Genomic DNA, 14,250 nt, shown 5'->3' with positions numbered 1-14,250 from the left:
AAGTAATTTCTCCAAACTTTGAATAATATAAAAGCATGAAAAATAACCTACATTAAAAATCGTACTATTACAGTAGTAGAAGTTTCATCTTGAATAAAAGTTGCATTTTATTTTTAAAAAGTGACTTCCTGTATCACCTCATTTCTGCTACTTTCAGCCTAACTACAAATGTTAGCATGCAATAACTTATATTATGTTTGTGGTGATAAATGTAATAGGCTAGCATAGGCTAGCCAGTTGAAGTAACCAGATCTGGCTACAGGTAAGTAGGTTGAGCAGCTGTACTGCACTACTTACCAGTGAGATTGCAAATCAGAGATTTTATGAAGTCTCTGAATGCGCATGAAGTTGCAACAACAGGTTAAGAATTCTAAGCATCTAAGTCTCTCTGAATGTTTCAGAATGACTTCATCACTGACTGATATCACTGTTTTGGACAAACAGCTGGTTCAGGAAAAGAGTATTTTTCTCAAAATATTCAGATGAGAGATGTCATCTAGCAGGTAAAATGTAAAAAAATGAGAGGAATTCTGAAATGTATAAAAATAAATTTAAGAAGTTTAATTAGGAAATAAGGCAGGAGCCACAGGGCAAGATATGGCTACTAAAGAAGTGCAACATGAAAGTGTTGTTTAGAGAATAAATGTTTACGGATGTTTTTTTCATAAACAAATTTTTACATTTAGAAAGTAGATTACTGCCTAAGGCTCAAATTAAACTATTTGGGGACTAGTACCTCTTCCATAAACCTCAAGAAAGTAGGGTACACTACTATCAAGGGGAACTTAATGGTTTATTTTATATTGTTAAGTCTGTTATGATATACATCACATATTATAAATTATTTAATTCTAATCTCATGTCTCCCCTATAAATACTGCCTATTTAAGCTATAAACTTCAAAAAAAGTTTGGAGTGTTCACTTGGGCATCTATTTTGATGGTATGTTTCTATTAGACTAAATTTGCTTAAGCTATATCCTGGCTGTGGTATCACAAGGTGAGAAAAGGCAGAAATGGAAATAATGAAGGGCAAGGACTCATCACAGTGACCTGGCACATGGAGGAATCTGACATGTTTGCACTCCAGTGAAGGAAGAGACTAACCAAGAGACAGTGAATTCTAATTTGCCAGCTCGTTCTGCATAACTTACTGCTTTTGCAAATGCTGCTGTTTGGTGGGTTTGGTTTTTTGAACATGTTTTGGGTTTGTTTTGTTTCCTTGTTTTTGTTTGTTTGTTTACACATTTTTTCTCTTTCTCTTAGGGGCGATAGAACTTGTTTAACAAGCTGTGGCTGATTGATAGCTGGTTATAAAAGGTTTTGGTAAAAAAGCTGGCAAGAGAACTTATCTTGGAATAGATCCCCCTGTCAGCTTTTCAAAAAGAATCTGCAACCAAGGGTGCAAAACAGTAGACAGTAATATCCTCTCGTGTTTGTTCAAGATAGAAGTCCTGATTTTTCAGCTTTTGACCAAATAGTTTACGATTTTTTTCACACTGGTTCATCTATTAAAGTGCAAGGGATGCAACACGCTTATTTCAGATTTGTATCTGGCTTACACATTTTAATGGCTCTTGTTGTATACCATCAACTGCAAAGGCTAAAAAGAATAACAAAGCCTAAGTTAAAAGAGGGAACTGTCTGTCCTGAACATATTTGTCATTTGTATTCCTCATGAAAGCCAATGTAGATAGCTTTTAAAAAAACATAGCCCTTTTTAAAGGCCTTTGGGTTCTGGTGTAGAGTTGTGATTTCAACCTGTACCCATACCCAGGTAAGAGAAATGGGCTGTATGGGCAGTGCCTACAGGAGGCTGTTTGAGCCGACAGGCTCACGTAGTGCCTCCGCTGAACACTCTGAACCAGGCGGTGAGGGTAGCTCAGTAGTAAAACACAGCCTTCTGGTAAACCTGACTTCGAAATGCTCTTACATTTTTAGAGGGCTTTTTTAGGTATCAACATTACAATGTGACGGCATGACTTGTAACAGAAACCTGCCTTTAACCCTCTGCAGAAAGCACTTTTTCCAGTTTCATATACCACAAAGTTTACCTCATAAAGTGCTCTAACTTGGCTGAGATGCTATGTAGAAAGATGTGTTTAGAGGATCAAATCAAGGTCACAGAAGTTGTGAAGTAAAAATTTTAAACCTAGAAAATGCTAATGCCATAACCAGCTGCTTCTTTATGGTAGCACTTTAGTTACTATTTCAGTTTAAGTAAGTTTAGACAGATTATATCTTTCACTTTTAAAGTAACATTTATTTTCCAATTTGTGACATTCTGGTTAGAATCAACAAAATTTTATGCCTGATTTCATGCCTTTATACCCTTAAAATACTTTTATAACCAGCTATTTGTTAAAGACAGATGTGCATTTTTCTTAATGCATACATGTACATCTACCATTTGATGGCAATACAAATTCAGCAAACATTGAGGGCTGAAGCAATGGTCTTATATTAGTAATTCACTGAGGGAGCAATAAATTTACACTGAAAATATGCACTCAAATTCTGAGACACGACTACCTCACAGTTGTGACAACAGACCTTTACAATTATGCACATTTCTGTGGTAACCCTCACTTGTTTTTCTGGAATGGAAAACATAAATAAGAATGTTTCAGCTTGGTGAGGGAAGGGTACTTTCAAAGAAGTGGAAGATGCCACCTTTTCCTTAATGTCTGTATGAATATTCATCATTAGTGGCTACATATCTTTCACACAGAATCAAAAGGTATTGCAAAGTCTATCATGGACTTCGTGGCAACTGTAGGCCGCCTTTCTCTCTGAACAGAATCTCTGGAAGATTTAAAACTCTTTTCAACGTCTTTCTTGTACCTTTCTGCACTGTGCAATTAAACTTGCTGTCAACTACACTTGTATTGATGTTTGCTGATGGCAGCTGGAGTTCAGCATCTGGTTAACTTAATATGCTGTGTGTCTGTCTTCATTCCTCTAATGTCTCAAAGGTTTTTTATTATGTCCAGTTTTTACTTGAATATTCAAAACATACATTCAAAATCCATTTAGAATAGTGCTATAATTTATTTTAGTGGAACAACAAAATAAAATCCAATCTAAGGAGAGAACCCAATGATAAAACTACTTTCCAGATAAAGGCTTATTAAAAATGCAACAAGCACACTTACCACTGAGTGGACCTGAGTGTACACAGTATTGTGTAAACATAGTCAGCACTTTAGTTATTTAATTTACTGAATTGCCATTCCTACACAAAGTGCAGGTCCCTGCAGAGTTTGTACTCTTCATGATTTTTATTGTAAAATCAACATCAAATGGCATGACTGTCTTCTAGCTATTAGTTATGTGGTATGATCATACTGTGAAAAGATCATAACACTAATAATCTTTTAATTTCAGCTGAGACCTTAACAGAGAGTTGGTAAAGAAAGACCTCTCAGAAGGCACTGACGAGCAGCAGAGCCCACCTTAAAGATGGTATGAAACTGTGGAGTTGCAAACATTGAGGGGAAAAGTGAAGCAAAATTTCCACTGTTTTGGCCAGAGAAGGCCCATTCAACTGGTTTGGCTACAGATGGAGCTGAAACCTAAGTCCTTCCTTCAGATACCATATGTCTATGTGGTCTTTTACACCAACCTGTATTAGTGCTATCCATATTGTAGATCAGCTAAACAAGTTAACTGCAATCCAAGTGCCTTCTGCTCAGATTAAACAGGCCTTAATCTCGGATGATGAGTAAATCCAACTGCACATTTCACTATATTAAAAAGTAGCCCATGCTTAGATTTTGCTGACAGGTCTGTGCTCTAAACTGATGCCAGCCAGCTCCAAAAATACAGTACTCAAAGTGGGCATCACCACAGCAGCTTGAGCATCACATTTTTGGATAAGAACTCATCTGTATTCCACTAATTTGTATTTATGCAGAGCAAATGCACATTATTGAAGAAATTATCTTAAACATACAGATAAGAGTTTTGAAATCTCTTTAGAAAAACACTCAAGTCATAAAATATAAATAGAAGCTTAAATTCTAATTTTCATTTCAAATTCAAACTACATTTGAAGAGCAAGTTTACAAAATAAGATTTAAATGCGTAGCAGTACTGCAAAGCCTGTGGAAGTGAAAAAAAAAAAAAATTTGGCAAAAGTTCCACTCTGAAGGCAAAGATGGTGGGTTGCACTTCTTAAGGATGGTATTACCACAGGAAGTGTTCTTGAAGGTAACAGTGTAATTTGCTTTAATTGTAACTGAGAACATTTAAGCAAATACTGGGCTTTGGAGATGGAACAGTATAAAAGTAAAAAATGCACTCAATACCAGAATGCACAAGCAAGTTTAAAATCCATTTGTGCACAGAAGAAATTAGAATAATGCACTTACCATTATTGTTTTTCTTTACCTTATCATATACACAGAATATATAGTTTATCCTTTGCTTTCTCTGATAGCTCATGTTATTTGCACTGTATTTGCCACTTCTCAGCTCCTTTCTAAAGTTCGGTCATTACCTAGAATTGCAATACTACACATCTTCACCTAGAAACATATGCAATGTCTCACATTACACTTTAGTTCAACTTCACCAAATACAAAATAACTGCCACTATAAAAAAGCAGCCTTTTAGCAAATGTTTTTTTAAAAACATGAACTGACTGCAAGTGGACCAGAACAAAATATTTACAATTACAGTAGCACAACTTCTCAACATTTTGTTTTAATAAAATGGACTTCTCTAATTAAAAAAATGGTGACTTTTTTTTTTTCCCCATAAACTACTTGGGATTACTATAAGTAGGTTAATCCAGTCTGAGATGCTAAGAGTAACAGCAACAAAATACAGGAAGATCACAATAAAGACAGAGGGCTTCAGAAAATTACCTTAGAAACTTTTCCATCATTGTTAGATATGCAAACATTGAAAAGGAATTAAAAGTCAAAAAAGTATATAATCACACCAGGAAAAGGTTTTACTTTTTCTGTGGAAATGTATTATTAAGTTGGTGCAAAAGTAATTGCAGCTTTGGACCATGAATTTTCAATCATTATAACTACACTCAAACACATCTTTATTAATCAAAATAGGAACCATTAACAATCAGCACATTTTTGCCAACGAGAAATAAGTTTGTCTATTCCTGTAGTGTAAAAATCCATGCTTCAGGGTTCAACAAAGTCTTGGAAAGCATTTTCTGCACCCTGCAGGTGAATATGGTGGTTGAAGCAAAACTTCTTAGCTTCAACTTTTGAAGCATTGGTTGTGCCACCTGTGGTTGGGCATTGTTGTGATGAACTGGGCCCTTTCTGTTGACTAATGCTGGCTGCAGGCATTGCAGTTTTCAGTGCACCTCACTGATTTGCTGAACATACTTCTCAGACGGAATGGTTTTGCCAGGATTCAGAATGCTGCAGTGGATCAGACTGGCAGCAGACTACCAGTGACTGACCTTTTTTTGGTGCAAGTTTGGCTTTGGGAAGTGCTTTGGAGGTTCTTGGTCCAACCACTGAGCTGGTCATTGCTGGTTGTCATATACAATCCACTTTTCATTGCACGTCACAATCCAATCGAGAAATGTTTCATTGTGTTTGCATAGGAGAAGATGACACTTCAAAACGACAATGTTTTTGATTTTCGGTCAGCTCTTGAGGCACCCACATATTGAGCTATTTCACCTTTCCAATTTCTTCAAATGCCGAATGACCACAGAATGGTCAACGTCGAGTTCTTCAGCAACTTCTCATGTGGTTGTAAGAGGATCAGCTTTGATGATTGCACTCAATTGGTTGTTATCAAATTCCGGTGGCCAGCCACTATGTTCCTCATCTTCAAGGCTCTCATCTCCTTTGCAAAACGTCTTGAGCCAACACTGCACTGTACGTTCGTTAGCAGTTCCTGGGCCAAATGCTTTATTGATGTTGCGAGTTGTCTCCACTGCTTTACCACCCATTTTGAACTTAAATAAGAAAATGCTCAAATTTGCTTTTTGTCTAACATCATTTCCATAGTCTAAAATAAATATAAACAGCAAGTAATAAGTCAGCAGCAAAAAAACATAACACAAGAAAAGCACATTAAAACAATGCATAACATAACCACATTTATTTAAGAATGTATTCCAATATCAAACGGCAAACTTCAACAATGCAAAAACCACAATTACTTTTGCGCCAACCTATAAACATGTCGTCCTGGTGTTGGGTACCTAAAGTTCTTGGATTCCCACAGAGACCAATAGTGACAAAGATCAGGTGATCAAAGCAAGGTGGAACTGTTCCAAGTATCGCTCCACAGCATGGCTTTGCTTGCTTGTACATGGCTATGCAGAATGAACCATATGTAGAAAATCAATTCCATACTCTTGCTAGAAAACTAATCAGGTGCACAGATTCTACAGCAACTAAAGTTTCATCTGTCTATATTTTGATAATTATAACTTGCTTCAATCAACTAAAACAGGAATTATGTAGTTATGGGTTAAAATAGGAGGAAAGTAGTCATGGGACAAAACAGAAGGTGAAATTTAGGCAGGGGGAAAATAAAACCCTGGAAATGTAGCGTGCACAAAAGGAGGAAAAACAAACAAAAACCCAACAATGTGGTTTGAAAACTAACCTAAAACTTTATTTAGCAAATCCCAGCTCACTATGTGATGCTAGTTTGAATGTAACAAGTTAGGGACTGGAGTACTGAACTCAGCCCCTAATAACAATCAGCGGCAATTCAAACAACTTTTTTTATCCCCTCACTGTTCTATGCAACGTAGGTTTGGGTGTTAGCTAGTATAAATCAATTTCGAATTCAGTTTAAAGCCTCTGATTCATTGCACAAGATGGACTAACTTTATTATTAATTTATTGTTATATCAATACATGAAGCACATGAAAAAATTTAAGCACTTGAACTTTGTTACTTAAGTCTCCAGAAGCCATATAAAGCCTATCTTAAATATATCCATTTATCTGCTGTGAAGTCTCTTCAAAATAACACAGTATGCAGGACTGACAGCTTTGATGCTAATAAATACTGGAGAAGGCCATTCCTGAGATAGCACTATTAATCAGGCCCCACTCAGCTATTTTGTCAAAAATACTAGTCATTGTGTTAATTGCAAGGTTTCAGGTGACAATCAGCTTGCAGGCTCTGCTGATTGAGATGGATCTTTTAATGATAGCTTAGGTGATTATATTCAACCTATATTTACAGATTGCTTAGGCTGCTTGATTGAAGGAATTACTGATGAAAAACTTGTAACTGAGGTTGGGATTGTTTCCTAGGAACAAGAATGACACTGGGCAGAAAACAAAATCTACAGCTCTCAGCTTCTCTCCCCTCTATGGCCGTGCTGCAGGCCCAGCCCCCAGGTGGCATCACGCTGCAAGTCCGCTCAGAGGAGCAAGTCAAGAACCATTCATACTAGCTGAGAAATGCTAAAAGAGCACAACTGCTTCAACCTTGTAAATAAAAGGTACACACAACTAAAACTCACACTGTACTTAAAGCTATTTAGAATTATCTTGCTTTCTTGAAAGCAGCTAAATTATGGAACACTGTTCATATTCACTGAAAATATTGTTGCCTAGATGTTGTAAAATAGTATAAAACTTTTACATTGGAAGCAGACAGTAAGGTCAACAGGAATGACCTGCAAATGCCCTTTATGTCCATTCACACCTAATTTTTGCCATAGTGATAAATATATTGTAATAATGATAATTTATTCTATGATAATTTCTTCATGGGCCTGCCAACTGCCCCTAATTCTTTACTCTGCCACATGAACAGTACAGGCACCTTTTTTTTTCTTTTTTTAATATTAGTTTCTTTTTGAACTGAAAAAGAGATAAAAACTACTCTTTTTTCTAGAATTTTTTGAAGACTCCCCAGATCATGATTGAGTTTAAGACAGTCAAGAGTCAGGAAAACATTTATTCAGATTGCAGAAGAAAACACTTATTCCCTGCAATAAGAACGAATATAGCTCTTACAATTATAAAATATCAGAAAATAGATAAATCTCGTGTGCTTGGCCATATGATTACCATACGTGGCAATGACAATCTCCGACCTAAACCAGTGCGTAGTACATGTACTCTTCAGGGTGGAACGCTGCTTTACCAGGGGCTTACTCTGAAGCATTGCATCTGAACACAGGTCCTGGTAATCCCTTTCGGTAGGCTAAACTAAACGTTCTTGGATGCAAGATTTACTGTTCAGTAATTATTTACACAGGTTGCAATATCAGTTAAACTGCTCTCCCAAGGATAGGCTGCCAGCATTGCCAGAACTTCATTAAAAACATTCAGATTTGTCACTAGTGTAAAAGGAAAAGATTTGTACTGTCCTCCAGACACAAGGGATGTCAGGCTTGAAATGGTGATTGCATAAAGGGAAAGGTTCAGACACTTACTACTATGGAAATTTAATAGATGAGAACTTAAAGAACCTCACTGATAGAAGATTCTTGATGTCAGAAATCTATATTCTTCATTCACCAGCAAGTTGCCCTTAATGTCCTGTTCTTAGTGAACTGCTCAGGAATTTGGCCCATTTTCCTCAACTCTGCTGGTGTTCAAAGAATGCTCACCAGATACTTGGTACTGTGTACAACCGAACCAGCACTGGCTGAGGAACAGACATATGTCAGGATGTATATCCTCATGGAAGCTTCCTTCCATCTTCCTAGAGAAGCAGATCTTCATGTGCTATCCTTCTCACCATCTCTCATTTCTTACTGAAACTGTTTCACTTTGTATAAATTACTTGCTACTTATTACAGAAGAATAAGGAGGGAAAGTGTCTTCGGCCTCCGTGTTCTAGGATAATCAGGCAGGTTACAACTCATAAACTCACTCTAGCCACCTGCTGAGCAGTTTTCAGCGTGTCAGCACTCCAGTTAGATTAGGCCCTGGAGTTAGAAGAGTCAGAGAATGACCACAACTTTATGACTTGTTAGCTCCCTAGAGTGAAGAGTTACTGGTTTTATGCATCCTCACTGACAGACACACGTAGCGATGTGGGATACCTATAAAGTTCAAAAGCAGCACCTGAGACAAAGTACTGAGCTCCCCATAAAGCTTAAAACATTGGACACTGATGCCCAAGCCCCTTTTGGATTTTCCAGAGGACAACTTTTCCATTTTTAGGGATGGAGCACTCAAGCCTTTGCATACTGAGACTAAAGGCTTCAATAGTTCAGTATTATTCAGTGATTTTGTTATTCATTGTGAGAAATGCTTTGGAGGCACTTACGTGAGATGGTCTATTATATGACCAGATTGCCTGAACTTCTGGTATGCGTCTGAAGTTCTTCCCAACTGCTAAGTCTGGAAAAATCACAGCTACAAAGTAGAACATCATGGTTAAGTGGGACACTGATTGGCATACTATGAATAGCTAAGACTGACCAAAGGTACATAAATGACAATTATAAGCAACAGTTGGAATATTTATCTGGCATTAAGACTTACATTTGTCATAGTGAGGCACTACATTGTTGTTATACAACTTTATGCAAGATCAAACTTCTATTGTCACAGAATCACAGAATGTTAGGGATTGGAAGGGACCTCAAAGATCATCTAGTCCAATCCCCCTGCCGGAGCAGGAACGCCTAGGTGAGGTTACACAAGAAGGCGTCCAGGCAGGTCTTGAATGCCTCCAGAGTAGGAGACTCCACAACCCCCCTGGGCAGCCTGTTCCAGTGTTCTGTCACCGTCACTGAGAAGAAGTTTCTTCTCAAATTTAGGTGGAACCTTTTTTTTTCCAGTTTGTACCCACTACTCCTTGTCCTGTCATTGGTTGTCACTGAGAAGAGCCTGGCTCCATCCTCGTGACACTCACCCTTTATATATCTGTAAACATTAATGAGGTCACCCCTCAGTCTCCTCTTCTCCAAACTAAAGAGATCCAGCTTCCTCAGCCTTTCCTCATAAGGGAGATGCTGAAAGAGACTTGATTTTTCAAATTAAATTGCAGGGTTAAAGCTCTATTCTTCAATGTGATTTGAGACATTATCTTAGCTCTGCTGAGCATATTGGCACTTGTCTCTTGCCTAAACCTCTTTGTGGTTCAGTAACCAGACATCTCTGTGACAGAAACCCCTCAGGGCCCAGTATAGTTGTCTGTCCAAAACATGGTGGTGCCAACATAAAGCACATCTCACCGCAACCTTCAATTAAATAGCCAGTCAAGGAGACTGAATTCATGGTGCTCACATTTTCATAAAGCATCACAGTAACAGCAGTTGTTCTGAAGTCTGAGATCTGAGTTGTAAAGCCTCCTCAGTCAGAAATTCAAATTCATATTTTAACAAAGAGAAGGCCATGAGGAAAAGGAGACTCTGCAATTTCCCACCCTGAAGATGGGAAACCTATGGTAAATAATTAAATATTTACATGACAGAAGAGAGAACATGGGGAACAGCCTGTTGATGAAAATGCTGCCTGAAGCAGTGAGAGTCCTGGACTATAATGAGTTCTCATATCTCTTACTGATTTTTATTGGATACAAAGTAGTATGGGCATCTAGCTTGAGGGTAGAACCATGAAACCTGCAGAGATAGGCACCTTACTTCAGACTGCAGGAGAATTTTGAAGAGTCCGCTTTTGCCCATCTAAGTATGTGCTGTCACAGCTGGATCATATTCCCTGTGTTCCTCAGTGCCCTACTGCGTATTCCTGCTTGTTTACTTATACTCTGACCAGTTTTCAGCCAGACCAGCAAGCTGATCCATTTTGTGGACCTCCATAGTAACCAGAATTAATTGCATAACTTCAGAGAGGATGCATATTGGAGGATGTGGATAGTACCACTCCTTTCATAGCAGCAAAATATTTATCCAGCTGAAATCATACTCCAGACATGGAGAAAACTTAAAACATAACCTTATCTTCAGCACTTCGGTATTGGCTAATTCTTCTCTGTTGGGTATTGTTGCTTTTTTTGTGGATTTTATTAACACCACTGTAGCTGCAAGCCTCAGAGCTCAATTCACAGGAAGAGGATGGTATTATATACACACCTGATGACTTTGATGCATATTCCATCGGCAAACAGCTTGTCCTGCTTTGCTAAAAACAAGTTTTTCTTTTAGTGAATTTCCCTGTCAGCTAAAGTCTTCTTACTAACTGCTTTCCTGAAAGTGAGATAAATGTTTTGGTAGACATAGCAACAGTATGCAAGGTCTCTGGACTGATAAGGATGGATGTACATCCTGCGACGGGGGAACAAGAAGTGGTGAACTGAAACTGACCAACTAAGTATTCCATCCCATTCACATGATACTTCATATAAAAGTGGGAGATCACAAGGATCTCATCGCTTTTCCTTACGGCAGACATTAGGAGAGGACCTCATGAGTCCCCTGCGAACTGAGGCCTAGTGACAGACTGAATCCAGCTCCAGCTGGCTGCAGAGTCCAGTCCAGGACTTCGGGTGCCTGCCCTACATCTGCCAGAGCAGTTGCTGGGACTTTCGAGGTTGGTTTTGTATATTTTGTATTATTTTCTCTATTTTTACTAGTAGTATTAGTAAAACATTTTTAATTTTTCAACTCTCTTCCCTCTGTCCTTATTTCCCTCCCAATCACCTGGGAAGTGGGGAGAGGGAGGGGTTAAAAAGGGAGTGGGGAGAGAGGGGGTTAACAAGACATCTGTCATGGTTTTATTGTCACCCTGCAATCAAAACCTCAACACAGTTGCACTCAAATTGCCCTGGAGCTGGTTGTTACAGCTGTTTAATCAGAACTTATGAACCCCACAGCAGAGCCAGTAGAATGCACAGAGAAGAGCAGATGCCTGCACCCCAAAGTTCTGATGCAGGTCAGAGAGGTTAAACTGCTGGATCTGGCATGAAGCTGTTTGGGTGAACACATCCAGTCTAGTCTCCCAGTCCCAGTACAGGAGCAGCAACCTCCAGCAAAGAAATACAGTGGGCATGGAGGAGAAACAGCACCGCAGAAATCAGCTAAAGGCTGTCAACATCCTTAAGCTCACAAAACAAAGTGATGTTACCCCCTAAAGACCCACTTTGTGGGGCTAGCACTTTCACTAAGCAGTTGGAAAAATTGTTTTAATTCTTGCTGAAAAGTGAGATCACAGAACTTCTCACAAGAATGTTTAAAGACTGAATTTAAATAGGTACCATTCGTTAACACTGCACCTACCATAATGTAATTATTTTCTACTTTATAACATACAAATTAGTCTTCTGTGCCCACCCAATTAGCAAACATACTTGACTGCGTATGAATTAGACCTGTTTATAATACTTTTTACATTCACCCTTTTAATCTATAATGCTTTACTTCATCTAGCTAGTACAAATCCTCCAGAAAAAAAATCTAGATAAAGAATTGATTACACAAGAAAAGTAGGAAACTGTCAATTCTGTGTTGCTCCTCAATGCTCATGAAAAGTCCTGCAGATATAAATTTTAATTTATGGGGAGTTTCAGTTCTGTTATACTCCTCTATATATTAGCCTGCCAACCCAACCTTTATTGTCACAGATGATCTACGATAATTTACCTTTGAATTTTTCTTGTAACAATGAATATCCAGGAGCAGTATTAAGGTAGCAGCACAACCATTTTTTATTTTCAAATAGCCTGTCACATTGTATTTAACAAATAACCACATATACCATCAAGCACCTACTTACGAACAATAAGCATTCATGACCCAGCTAAGTATAATCCTAAATCTGTAGTACTGTGATACTGGAATCTACTGCAATGGTGCTTCTCAGTTTGAGTAACTCCTCCCTTAGCCCTCAAAAGCACAACTTCTGTAGCTAGCATTTAAATTACTAACTTGCTATTAGTTGATTTAGGACAATACAGCATTGTCTATTACTTTTTGTATTTACAAGCACAAAAAATCCGTCTCTCCATCCCCCCACAAAAAAAAAAGTAGACAGTAGGCTTCTTGAATGTCAAGAAAAATGACTGCTTGAGGAATTATGCCGCCTTTAACAAGTCTTAACATCCAGAACCTGGATCCTCCCCATCAAATACTACTTGGCAAAATAACAATCCAAGAGTGTCTACATCATGCACAATGTAAACTTCAGAAACAAAATTAACCAACAGTTAGACCTTGATAAGTGTAGTCAGAATGTGCCAAGAAAGCTGATATGGACAGAGGTCTGCAGACAGCAAAAAGAAAGCAAATTAATACAGAGAAAACATTTATAAACCAAAATACTACACATTTGAAGAAAGTACAAAGTACCATTAATGGCAGGAGAACAGAAAAAAACCACCAGTATTCTTCTGATTTCAGAGGTGGGAGGTAGGAAATGCCTATACACAGAAAGCAGCTTTAGACAGACCAGAGAATACTTTAAAAACTAATGTAGTTTGTAGTAAGCATGAGAAATACATCTATTTGGTTTGAAGGTGATTATGTGAAGTTTTAGTGAAATGGCTTCAGCAGTATGTCATACTGGCCTTTAGCAAAAGTCATCCTAAAATCTCTTTTAAGTCTCAGATGAATTTACTTTTGCATGGGGCGGAAGTGAGGGGTGGGAAGGAGTGCAGGTAAATCTGGGTGACAAGTGAAAACAACTTGCCGAAAGGCCTTGTTTATTCCACAGAACTGAAGAGAATCTAGTTTGGCAAGGTCCTGTGCAACAACAGAGAACCTGTACTGTAAGTGAAGGCTATGAGTAAAATGAATGTGATAACATAGCCTGTGGAATTCAACATGATGGCAAACATTCTTCAAACAATAAAACTTCCAGACCCTAATATTCTATGCAAAATCCTTAGTTTATATTTCCCATTTCAGTTTTGCAGTTATAAGCTGATCCAATATTATGATTACTTACTATAATATTACAAAATTTAACTGTAACATGTAAATGTCTATATGAAAATATGTAATTCAATTTCTTTTACTAGAAATTAATCAGTAGGAAAAAAAAAAAATACAAAAATCTGTCAGTGTTTGACAAAAACCTCACCTGTAAATGAGATCATACAAATTTGTGAAGTTACTAAACTTTCAGAGAAGTATCTTTAACATTTTGATCTTGTAAGACTGACAACAAAAACTAAAGTGTTGGACTATGACAGTGCATTTTTCTTGTTCGATAAGCCTGGCATTCTACAAAGAGTAAACACAGCCTGCAAATGTAGTCAGAAGATCAGACTTAAGTGGACACTTTCACCAAAAGCCTTTCTGCTGTTCGGAGGGTTAGGTTCTAAAACAATCTCTGTATGCTTGTCTTGGAAAAGTAACAACTTCAGGTTCTTCCC

This window comes from Patagioenas fasciata, chromosome 4, assembly GCF_037038585.1.
Source record: "Patagioenas fasciata isolate bPatFas1 chromosome 4, bPatFas1.hap1, whole genome shotgun sequence".
NCBI classification, from domain to species: domain Eukaryota; kingdom Metazoa; phylum Chordata; class Aves; order Columbiformes; family Columbidae; genus Patagioenas; species Patagioenas fasciata.
Note: the sequence above shows the minus strand (reverse complement) of the source record.